The sequence below is a fragment of the Bombina bombina genome, chromosome 12, assembly GCF_027579735.1.
Source record: "Bombina bombina isolate aBomBom1 chromosome 12, aBomBom1.pri, whole genome shotgun sequence".
Classification (NCBI taxonomy): domain Eukaryota; kingdom Metazoa; phylum Chordata; class Amphibia; order Anura; family Bombinatoridae; genus Bombina; species Bombina bombina.
In genome coordinates this window covers 119,781,270-119,794,398 of record NC_069510.1, presented here as the reverse complement: position 1 = coordinate 119,794,398, position 13,129 = coordinate 119,781,270, and the positions used below count along the sequence as shown (strand labels likewise).

General features: G+C 34.6%; 1 protein-coding gene across 3 annotated transcripts in view; it reads left to right on the top strand.

Moving 5' to 3' along the window:
- The window catches only part of DNM1 (dynamin 1), a 318,929-nt gene that overhangs the window by 191,244 nt on the left and 114,556 nt on the right, over window positions 1-13,129 (top strand). The window lies entirely within an intron of this gene.

Sequence of the window (13,129 nt, the reverse complement as noted above, 5' to 3'; positions counted from 1 at the left end):
TAGACGATTAATACAAAGAACTGTAGTATAGATGATTAATACAAATAATTATAGTATAGACGATTAATACAAATAATTATAGTATAGACGATTAATACAAAGAACTGTAGTATAGATGATTAATACAAATAATTATAGTATAGACGATTAATACAAAGAACTGTAGTATAAATTATTAATACAAATAATTATAGTATAGACGATTAATACAAATATTTATAGTATAGAGGATTAATACAAAGAACTGTAGTATAGACAATTAACACAAATAATTATAGTATAGATGATTAATACAAATAATTATAGTATAGATGATTAATACAAATATTTATAGTATAGACGATTAATACAAAGAACTGTAGTATAGACGATTAATGTAAAGAATGATGATGTAGACGATTAATGTAAAGAATGATAGTATAGACGATTAATACAAATATTTATAGTATAGACGATTGTTACAAAGAATTATAGTATAGATGATTGTTACAAAGAATTATAGTATAGACGATTGTTACAAAGAATTATAGTATAGATGATTGTTACAAAGAATTATAGTATAGACGATTGTTACAAAGAATTATAGTATAGACGATTGTTACAAAGAATTATAGTATAGACGATTAATACAAATATTTATAGTATAGACGATTGTTACAAAGAATTATAGTATAGACGATTGTTACAAAGAATTATAGTATAGATGATTGTTATAAAGAATTATAGTATAGATGATTGTTATAAAGAATTATAGTATAGACGATTGTTATAAGGAATTATAGTATAGACGATTAATACAAATATTTATAGTATAGACGATTGTTACAAAGAATTATAGTATAGACGATTGTTACAAAGAATTATAGTATAGACGATTGTTACAAAGAATTATAGTATAGACGATTGTTACAAAGAATTATAGTATAGACGATTGTTACAAAGAATTATAGTATAGATGATTGTTACAAAGAATTATAGTATAGATGATTGTTACAAAGAATTATAGTATAGATGATTGTTACAAAGAATTATAGTATAGATGATTGTTACAAAGAATTATAGTATAGATGATTGTTATAAGGAATTATAGTATAGATGATTGTTATAAAGAATTATAGTATAGATGATTGTTACAAAGAATTATAGTATAGATGATTGTTACAAAGAATTATAGTATAGATGATTGTTACAAAGAATTATAGTATAGATGATTGTTACAAAGAATTATAGTATAGATGATTGTTACAAAGAATTATAGTATAGATGATTGTTACAAAGAATTATAGTATAGATGATTGTTACAAAGAATTATAGTATAGACGATTGTTACAAAGAATTATAGTATAGATGATTGTTACAAAGAATTATAGTATAGATGATTGTTACAAAGAATTATAGTATAGATGATTGTTATAAGGAATTATAGTATAGATGATTGTTATAAAGAATTATAGTATAGATGATTGTTATAAGGAATTATAGTATAGATGATTGTTATAAAGAATTATAGTATAGATGATTGTTATAAGGAATTATAGTATAGACGATTGTTATAAGGAATTATAGTATAGATGATTGTTACAAAGAATTATAGTATAGACGATTGTTATAAAGAATTATAGTATAGACGATTGTTATAAGGAATTATAGTATAGACGATTAATACAAAGAATTATAGTATAGACGATTAATAAAAGATTTATAGTATAGACGATTAATACAAAGAATTATAGTATAGACGATTGTTATAAGGAATTATAGTATAGATGATTGTTATAAAGAATTATAGTATAGACGATTGTTACAAAGATTTATAGTATAGACGATTAATACAAAGAATTATAGTATAGACGATTAATACAAAGAATTAAAGTATAGACGATTAATACAAAGAATTAAAGTATAGACGATTAATACAAAGAATTATAGTATAGACGATTAATACAAAGAATTAAAGTATAGACGATTAATACAAAGAATTATAGTATAGACGATTAATACAAAGAATTATAGTATAGACGATTAATACAAAGAATTAAAGTATAGACGATTAATACAAAGAATTATAGTATAGACGATTAATACAAAGAATTATAGTATAGACGATTAATACAAAGATTTATAGTATAGACGATTAATACAAAGAGTTATAGTATAGACGATTAATACAAAGAATTATAGTATAGACGATTAATACAAAGAATTAAAGTATAGACGATTAATACAAAGAATTATAGTATAGACGATTAATACAAAGAATTATAGTATAGACGATTAATACAAAGATTTATAGTATAGACGATTAATACAAAGAATTATAGTATAGACGATTAATACAAAGATTTATAGTATAGACGATTAATACAAAGAATTATAGTATAGACGATTAATACAAAGATTTATAGTATAGACGATTAATACAAAGAATTATAGTATAGACGATTAATACAAAGAATTAAAGTATAGACGATTAATACAAAGAATTATAGTATAGACGATTAATACAAAGAATTATAGTATAGACGATTAATACAAAGAATTATAGTATAGACGATTAATACAAAGAATTATAGTATAGACGATTAATACAAAGATTTATAGTATAGACGATTAATACAAAGAATTAAAGTATAGACGATTAATACAAAGATTTATAGTATAGACGATTAATACAAAGAATTATAGTAGAAACAATACAATAAGACACAAAATTTTACAGACAAATACAGGGGGAATTGAGGGCCCTATTCCCGTGGGAATTTACAATCTAGACAGATTAATACAAATATTTATAGTATAGATGATTAATACAAAGAGTTATAGTATAGACGATTAATACAAAGAGTTATAGTATAGACGATTAATACAAAGAATTAAAGTATAGACGATTGTTATAAAGAATTATAGTATAGACGATTGTTACAAAGAATTATAGTATAGACGATTAATTAAAGATTTATAGTATAGACGATTAATACTAAGAATTAAAGTATAGACGATTAATACAAAGAATTATAGTAGAAACAATACAATAAGACGCAAAATTTTACAGACAAATACAGGGGGAATTGAGGGCCCTATTCCCGTGGGAATTTACAATCTAGACAGATTAATACAAATATTTATAGTATAGATGATTGTTACAAAGAGTTATAGAATAGACGATTAATACAAAGAATTATAGTATAGCTGATTAATACAAAGAATTATAGTATAGACGATTAATACAAAGAGTTATAGTATAGACGATTAATACAAAGAATTATAGTATAGATGATTGTTACAAAGAATTATAGTATAGACGATTAGTACAAAGAATTATAGTATAGACGATTAATACAAAGAGTTATAGTAAAGATGATTGTTACAAAGAATTATAGTATAGATGATTGTTACAAAGAATTATAGTATAGATGATTGTTACAAAGAATTATAGTATAGACGATTGTTACAAAGAATTATAGTATAGAGGATTAATACAAATAACTATAGTATAGCTGATTAATACAAAGAATTATAATATAGACGATTGATACAAATAACTATAGTATAGCCTTAATACAAAGAATAATAGTATATACGATTAATACCAAGAATTATAGTATAGACGATTGTTACAAAGAATTATAGTATAGACGATTAATACAAAGAATTATAGTATAGACGATTGTTACAAAGAATTATAGTATAGACGATTAATACAAAGAATTATAGTATAGACGATTGTTACAAAGAATTATAGTATAGATGATTGTTACAAAGAATTATAGTATAGACGATTAATACAAAGAATTATAGTATAGACGATTGTTACAAAGAATTATAGTATAGACGATTAATACAAAGAATTATAGTATAGACGATTGTTACAAAGAATTATAGTATAGACGATTGATACAAAGAATTATAGTATAGACGATTGTTATAAGGAATTATATTATATACGATTGATACAAAGAATTATATTATAGACGATTAATACAAAGAATTATATTATAGACGATTGATACAAAGAATTATAGTGTAGACGATTGATACAAAGAATTATATTATATACGATTAATACAAAGAATTATAGTATAGACGATTGATACAAAGAATTATATTATAGACGATTGATACAAAGAATTATAGTATAGACGATTGATACAAAGAATTATATTATATACGATTGATACAAAGAATTATAGTATAGACGATTAATACAAAGAATTATAGTATAGATGATTAATACAAAGAATTATAGTATAGACGATTAATACAAAGAATTATAGTATAGATGATTAATACAAAGAATTATAGTATAGATGATTAATACAAAGAATTATATTATAGACGATTAATACAAAGAATTATAGTATAGACGATTGATACAAAGAATTATATTATATACGATTGATACAAAGAATTATATTATAGACGATTGATACAAAGAATTATATTATAGACGATTGATACAAAGAATTATATTATAGACGATTGATACAAAGAATTAAAGTATAGAAGATTGATACAAAGAATTATAGTATAGACGATTAACACAAAGAGTTATAGTATAGACGATTAACACAAAGAATTATATTATAGACGATTAATACAAAGAGTTATAATATAGACGATTGATACAAAGAATTATATTATAGACGATTAATACAAAGAATTATATTATAGACGATTGATACAAAGAATTATATTATAGACGATTAATACAAAGAATTATATTATATACGATTGATACAAAGAATTATATTATATACGATTGATACAAAGAATTATATTATAGACGATTAATACAAAGAATTATATTATAGACGATTGATACAAAGAATTATATTATAGACGATTGATACAAAGAATTATATTATAGACGATTGATACAAAGAATTAAAGTATAGAAGATTGATACAAAGAATTATAGTATAGACGATTAACACAAAGAGTTATAGTATAGACGATTAACACAAAGAGTTATAGTATAGACGATTAACACAAAGAATTATAGTATAGACGATTAACACAAAGAGTTATAGTATAGACGATTAACACAAAGAATTATATTATAGACGATTAATACAAAGAGTTATAATATAGACGATTAATACAAAGAATTATAGTATAGACGATTAATACAAAGAGTTATAATATAGACGATTAATACAAAGAATTATAGTATAGACGATTAATACAAAGAATTATAGTATAGACGATTAATACAAAGAATTATAGTATAGACGATTAATACAAAGAGTTATAGTATAGACGATTAACACAAAGAATTATATTATAGACGATTAATACAAAGAGTTATAGTATAGCTGATTAATACAAAGAATTATAGTATAGACGGTTAATACAAAGAATTAAAGTATAGACGATTAATACAAAGAGTTATAATATAGACGATTAATACAAAGAGTTATAGTATAGACGGTTAATACAAAGAATTAAAGTATAGACGATTAATACAAAGAGTTATAGTATAGATGATTAATACAAAGAGTTATAATATAGACGATTAATACAAAGAGTTATAATATAGACGATTAATACAAAGAGTTATAATATAGACGATTAATACAAACAGTTATAGTATAGACGATTAATACAAACAGTTATAGTATAGACGATTAATACAAAGAGTTATAATATAGACGATTAATACAAAGAATTATAGTATAGACGATTAACACAAAGAGTTATAGTATAGACAAAAAAATCTTGAAAAAATATATTATTTTAAATAACATATTATTTCCCCTTAAAGATAATCTGATTGAACATGTTCTAGTAATATGTTATTTAGTATAGGGGAAATATGACTAATTTGTCAGCAGCAGCAGCTGCTTTCTTTGCTGAAGCCCAGATGCACTTGTTCCTGCGCTCAGTCCCACCCACCTCTGTGTGTTCTCATCCCCCCTTCTCATGTTCCCTTCATGCTGTGCTGTTTGTGAGAGGTCGGCTCCAGCTCCCATCTTATAAGAAAGTAATTGCTCACGTAATAGGCGGAGACAATGCAAATCACTTTATTGGATATGAGAAGTGCTGAAGAAGATTTGGTAGCAACGTTGGTTATGAAATGAATAAGTGCACTTTTCTACATGTACTGTATTTGTGGGAAGTCAGCATGAGGTTGTGGGTTACCGGGGGACTTCTAATGACCTGTGACCTTAGTATGTACAACACAGAGTAGTATTCAGCAAACTGTGGCCTAGATTTAGAGTTCGGCGGTAGCCGTCAAAACCAGCGTTAGAGGCTCCTAACGCTGGTTTTGGCCGCCCGCTGGTATTTGGAGTCAGTGATTAAAGGGTCTAACGCTCACTTTTCAGCCGCGACTTTTCCATACCGCAGATCCCCCTACGCCATTTGCGTAGCCTATCTTTTCAATGGGATCTTTCTAACGCCGGTATTTAGAGTCGTTTCTGCAGTGAGCGTTAGAGCTCTAACAACAAAATTCCAGTCGCCTGAAAATAGCAGGAGTTAAGAGCTTTCTGGCTAACGCCGGTTTATAAAGCTCTTAACTACTGTACCCTAAAGTACACTAACACCCATAAACTACCTATGTACCCCTAAACCGAGCTCCCCCCACATCGCCGCCACTCGATTAAAATTTTTAACCCCTAATCTGCCGACCGCCACCTACGTTATACTTATGTACCCCTAATCTGCTGCCCCTAACCCCGCCGACCCCTATATTATATTTCTTAACCCCTAACTTGCCCCCCACAACGTCGCCGCAAGCTACTTAAAATAATTAACCCCTAATCTTCCGACCGCAAATCGCCGCCACCTATGTTATCCCTATGTACCCCTAATCTGCTGCCCCTAACATCGCCGACCCCTATATTATATTTATTAACCCCTAATCTGCCCCCCTCAACGTCGCCGACACCTGCCTACACTTATTAACCCCTAATCTGCCCCCCTCAACGTCGCCGACACCTGCCTACACTTATTAACCCCTAATCTGCCAAGCGGACCGCACCGCTACTATAATAAAGTTATTAACCCCTAATCCGCCTCACTAACCCTATCATAAATAGTATTAACCCCTAATCTGCCCTCCCTAACATCGCCGACACCTACCTTCAATTATTAACCCCTAATCTGCCGACCGGAGCTCACCGCTATTCTAATAAATGGATTAACCCCTAAAGCTAAGTCTAACCCTAACACTAACACCCCCCTAAATTAAATATAATTTACATCTAACGAAATTAATTAACTCTTATTAAATAAATGATTCCTATTTAAAGCTAAATACTTACCTGTAAAATAAATCCTAATATAGCTACAATATAAATTATAATTATATTATAGCTATTTTAGGATTAATATTTATTTTACAGGCAACTTTGTAATTATTTTAACCAGGTACAATAGCTATTAAATAGTTAAGAACTATTTAATAGTTACCTAGTTAAAATAATTACAAAATTACCTGTAAAATAAATCCTAACCTAAGATATAATTAAACCTAACACTACCCTATCAATAAAATAATTAAATAAACTACCTACAATTACCTACAATTAACCTAACACTACACTATCAATAAATTAATTAAACACAATTGCTACAAATAAATACAATTAAATAAACTAGCTAAAGTACAAAAAATAAAAAAGAACTAAGTTACAGAAAATAAAAAAATATTTACAAACATAAGAAAAATATTACAACAATTTTAAACTAATTACACCTACTCTAAGCCCCCTAATAAAATAACAAAGCCCCCCCAAAATAAAAAAATTCCCTACCCTATTCTAAATTAAAAAAGTTACAAGCTCTTTTACCTTACCAGCCCTGAACAGGGCCCTTTGCGGGGCATGCCCCAAGAATTTCAGCTCTTTTGCCTGTAAAAAAAAACATACAATACCCCCCCCCAACATTACAACCCACCACCCACATACCCCTAATCTAACCCAAACCCCCCTTAAATAAACCTAACACTAAGCCCCTGAAGATCTTCCTACCTTGTCTTCACCATGCCAGGTATCACCGATCCGTCCTTGCTCCAAGATCTTCATCCAACCCAAGCGGGGGTTGGCGATCCATAATCCGGTGCTCCAAAGTCTTCCTCCTATCCGGCAAGAAGAGGACATCCGGACCGGCAAACATCTTCTCCAAGCGGCATCTTCGATCTTCTTCCATCCGGTGCGGAGCGGGTCCATCTTGAAGCAGGCGACGCGGATCCATCCTCTTCTTCCGATGTCTCCCGACTAATGACGGTTCCTTTAAGGGACGTCATCCAAGATGGCGTCCCTCGAATTCCGATTGGCTGATAGGATTCTATCAGCCAATCGGAATTAAGGTAGGAATATTCTGATTGGCTGATGGAATCAGCCAATCAGAATCAAGTTCAATCCGATTGGCTGATCCAATCAGCCAATCAGATTGAGCTCGCATTCTATTGGCTGTTCCGATCAGCCAATAGAATGCGAGCTCAATCTGATTGGCTGATTGGATCAGCCAATCGGATTGAACTTGATTCTGATTGGCTGATTCCATCAGCCAATCAGAAAATTCCTACCTTAATTCCGATTGGCTGATAGAATCCTATCAGCCAATCGGAATTCGAGGGACGCCATCTTGGATGACGTCCCTTAAAGGAACCGTCATTAGTCGGGAGACATCGGAAGAAGAGGATGGATCCGCGTCGCCTGCTTCAAGATGGACCCGCTCCGCACCGGATGGAAGAAGATCGAAGATGCCGCTTGGAGAAGATGTTTGCCGGTCCGGATGTCCTCTTCTTGCCGGATAGGAGGAAGACTTTGGAGCACCGGATTATGGATCGCCAACCCCCGCTTGGGTTGGATGAAGATCTTGGAGCAAGGACGGATCGGTGATACCTGGCATGGTGAAGACAAGGTAGGAAGATCTTCAGGGGCTTAGTGTTAGGTTTATTTAAGGGGGGTTTGGGTTAGATTAGGGGTATGTGGGTGGTGGGTTGTAATGTTGGGGGGGGGGTATTGTATGTTTTTTTTTACAGGCAAAAGAGCTGAAATTCTTGGGGCATGCCCCGCAAAGGGCCCTGTTCAGGGCTGGTAAGGTAAAAGAGCTTGTAACTTTTTTAATTTAGAATAGGGTAGGGAATTTTTTATTTTGGGGGGCTTTGTTATTTTATTAGGGGGCTTAGAGTAGGTGTAATTAGTTTAAAATTGTTGTAATATTTTTCTTATGTTTGTAAATATTTTTTTATTTTCTGTAACTTAGTTCTTTTTTATTTTTTGTACTTTAGCTAGTTTATTTAATTGTATTTATTTGTAGCAATTGTGTTTAATTAATTTATTGATAGTGTAGTGTTAGGTTAATTGTAGGTAATTGTAGGTAGTTTATTTAATTATTTTATTGATAGTGTAGTGTTAGGTTTAATTATATCTTAGGTTAGGACTTATTTTACAGGTAAATTTGTTATTATTTTAACTAGGTAACTATTAAATAGTTCTTAACTATTTAATAGCTATTGTACCTGGTTAAAATAAATACAAAGTTACCTGTAAAATAAATATTAATCCTAAAATAGCTATAATATAATTATAATTTATATTGTAGCTATATTAGGGTTTATTTTACAGGTAAGTATTTAGCTTTAAATAGGAATAATTTATTTAATAAGAGTTAATTTATTTCGTTAGATAAATATTATATTTAAGTTAGGGGGGTGTTAGTGTTAGGGTTAGACTTAGCTTTAGGGGTTAATCCATTTATTAGAATAGCGGTGAGCTCCGATCGGAAGTTTAGGGGTTAATAATTGAAGGTAGGTGTCGGCGATGTTAGGGAGGGCAGATTAGGGGTTAATACTATTTATGATAGGGTTAGTGAGGCGGATTAGGGGTTAATAACTTTATTATAGTAGCGCTCAGGTCCGCTCGGCAGATTAGGGGTTAATAAGTGTAGGTAGGTGTCGGCGACGTTGTGGGGGGCAGATTAGGGGTTAATAAATATAACATAGGGGTCGGCGATGTTAGGGCAGCAGATTAGGGGTACATAGGGATAATGTAAGTAGCGGCGTTTTACGGAGCGGCAGATTAGGGGTTAAAAGTGTAATGCAGGGGTCAGCGATAGCGGGGGCGGCAGATTAGGGGTTAATAAGTGTAAGGCTAGGGGTGTTTAGACTCGGGGTACATGTTAGAGTGTTAGGTGCAGACGTAGGAAGTGTTTCCCCATAGGAAACAATGGGGCTGCGTTAGGAGCTGAACGCTGCTTTTTTGCAGGTGTTAGGTTTTTTTCAGCTCAAACAGCCCCATTGTTTCCTATGGGAGAATCGTGCACGAGCACGTTTTTGATGCCAGCCGCGTCCGTAAGCAGCTCTGGTATCGAGAGTTGCATTTGCGGTAAAAATGCTCTACGCTCCTTTTTTGGAGCCTAACGCAGCATTTGTTTGAACTCTCGATACCAGAGTTAAATTTATGGTGCGGCCAGAAAAAAACCCGCGGAGCGTTAACAGCCCTTTTACCGCCAAACTCCAAATCTAGGCCTGTGTGTGCACATTACCCCAAACACTTTATCTCTGTATTTATTATAGAAGGAGACAGCCGTGCAGATGTCTAAGGCCAGAGTGTGACTGTTTGTTATAGATGACATTGTAGCTCAGGTGTCTGTCTCCTATTAAATCCCTGGATGCCAAATGTGTCTCTAACACATTGATTTGCAGTGAGGTTGCTGGATTATCCTCCTAAGCAAGTTCCTAGCTTTAACCATGATATGTAACCCTTGTCCTAACCTAAACCTTAGTCCCTACTGCCAAATTCTTACCTCTAACCCCAGTATCTAACCCTTGTCCTAACCTAAACCTTAGTCCCTACTGCCAAATTCTTAACTCTAACCCCAGTATCTAACCCTTGTCCTAACCTAAACCTTAGTCCCTACTGCCAAATTCTTACCTCTAACCCCAGTATCTAACCCTTGTCCTAACCTAAACCTTAGTCCCTACTGCCAAATTCTTACCTCTAACCCCAGTATCTAACCCTTGTCCTAACCTAAACCTTAGTCCCTACTGCCAAATTCTTACCTCTAACACCAGTATCTAACCCTTGTCCTAACCTAAACCTTAGTCCCTTCTGCCACATTCTTACCTCTAACTCCAGTATCTAACCCTTGTCCTAATCTAAACCTTAGTCCCTACTGCCAAATTCTTACCTCTAACCCCAGTATCTAACACTTGTCCCTAACCTATACCTTAGTCCCTACTGCTAAATTGTTACCTCTAGCTCCAGTATCTAACCCTTGTCCCCAACTCTAAATTTAACCCCAAACCTAATCCCGCACTCCTGTCCCTAACCCCAAACCTAATCCCGCACTCCTGTCCCTAACCCCAAACCTAATCCCTAACACATGTCCTTAACCCTAAAACCTAATCCCATGTCCTGGCCCCTAGCTCTAACCTTAACCTTAGTCCCTAATGCCAGAGTGACACAGGGAGCTTTGGGTACGGGGCAGGGTGACACAGGAAGCATCGGGTATGGGGCAGGGTGACACAAGGAGCATCGGGTACGGGGGGCATGGGGCAGGGTGACACAGGGAGTGTCTGGTATGGGGTAGGGTGACACAGTGAGTGTCTGGTACAGGGCAGGTTGACACAGGGAGCATCTGGTATGGGGCAGGTTGACACAGGGAGTGTCAGGTACAGGACAGGGTGAGACAGGAAGTGTAAGGTACAGGGCAGGGTGACACAGGGAGCGTCAGGTACAGGGCAGGGTGAGACAGGAAGTGTAAGGTACAGGGCAGGGTGAGACAGGAAGTGTAAGGTACAGGGCAGGGTGACACAGGGAGCATCAGGTACGGGGCAGGATGACATGGGGAGCGTCAGATAAGAGGCAAGGTGACACAGGGAGCGTCAGATACGGGGCAGGATGATATGGGGAGCATCGGGTATGGGGCAGGGTGACACAGTGAGCGTTGGGTACAGTGGGCATGGGGCAGGGTGACACAGGGTGCGTCTGGTACGGGGCAGGGTGACACAGGGAGCGTCTGGTACGGGGCAGCTTGACACAGGGAGTGTCAGGTACGGGGCAGGGTGACACAGGGAGGGTTGGGTACAGGGTAGGGTGACACAGGGAGCATCAGGTATGGGGCAGGTTGACACAGGGAGTGTCAGGTAAGGGGCAGGTTGACACAGGGAGGGTTGGGTACAGGGTAGGGGGACACAGAGAGCGTCAAGTATGGGGCAGGATGACATGGGGAGCGTCAGGTAAGAGGCAGGGTGACACAGGGAGCATCAGGTATGGGGCAGGGTGACACGGGGAGCATCAGGTAGGGTGACATGTGGAGCATCAGGTACAGGGCAGGGTGACAAGGGGAGGGTCAGGTAGGGGGCAGGGTGACACGGAGTGTCAGGTATGGGGCACGGTGACATAGGGAGCGTCAGGTACAAGGGCAGGGTGACACAAGGAGCGTCAGGTACAGGGCAGGGTGACACAGGGAGCGTCAGGTACAGGGCAGGGTGACACAGGGAGCGTCAGATAAGGGGCAGGGTGAAACTGGGAGTATTACTTCTATATCAGGTCTGGAGTACAATCTCTCACAGACTACACTTTTCTGGTTGGTGCTAGAGTTAACACTGAGGGGAACAGAGGATATGATTTTCTTTGAAATGTATCACCGCTGGCTTTGTTTTGCATTGTGGGATGCTGGGGGTGTGGTCTTTTGGGTGCGCTAACACTTGGAGGCGTGGTCTAGTGTGTGCATGCAGCTCTTGCATAAGGATATCACTTTCATCTCTTACGCTTTGCTTTCTCCTCCTGTGCTCTCATAAACATGTGGTAGCCAGAGACAGACAGAGCTATGATATTTTTCTTCTGAACTTCACTACTAATCTAGAAATATATATTTATATATTAATATATATATTATATGACGTGTTAAAAAGGAGCTACTGAAAGACCTTTGTACTTGGGTAGCAGTGTCAGTGTCTGCCCTGGCATTGTTGTACAGTAGCTGGGATTAAATTATATATTGCTGCCAAGGTTAAATGGTGGTTTTTGTTTCAGTGGAAATTATTAAAAACAAAACAAAAGCACAATTTCATCCTCTACAAATTGGTGAATGGATTTAGTAAATGCCTTTACCTGCTAGTTTACAGCAACCCATATACAGAGATCCTATCTGTCTTTGGCCATTACTAATGTGT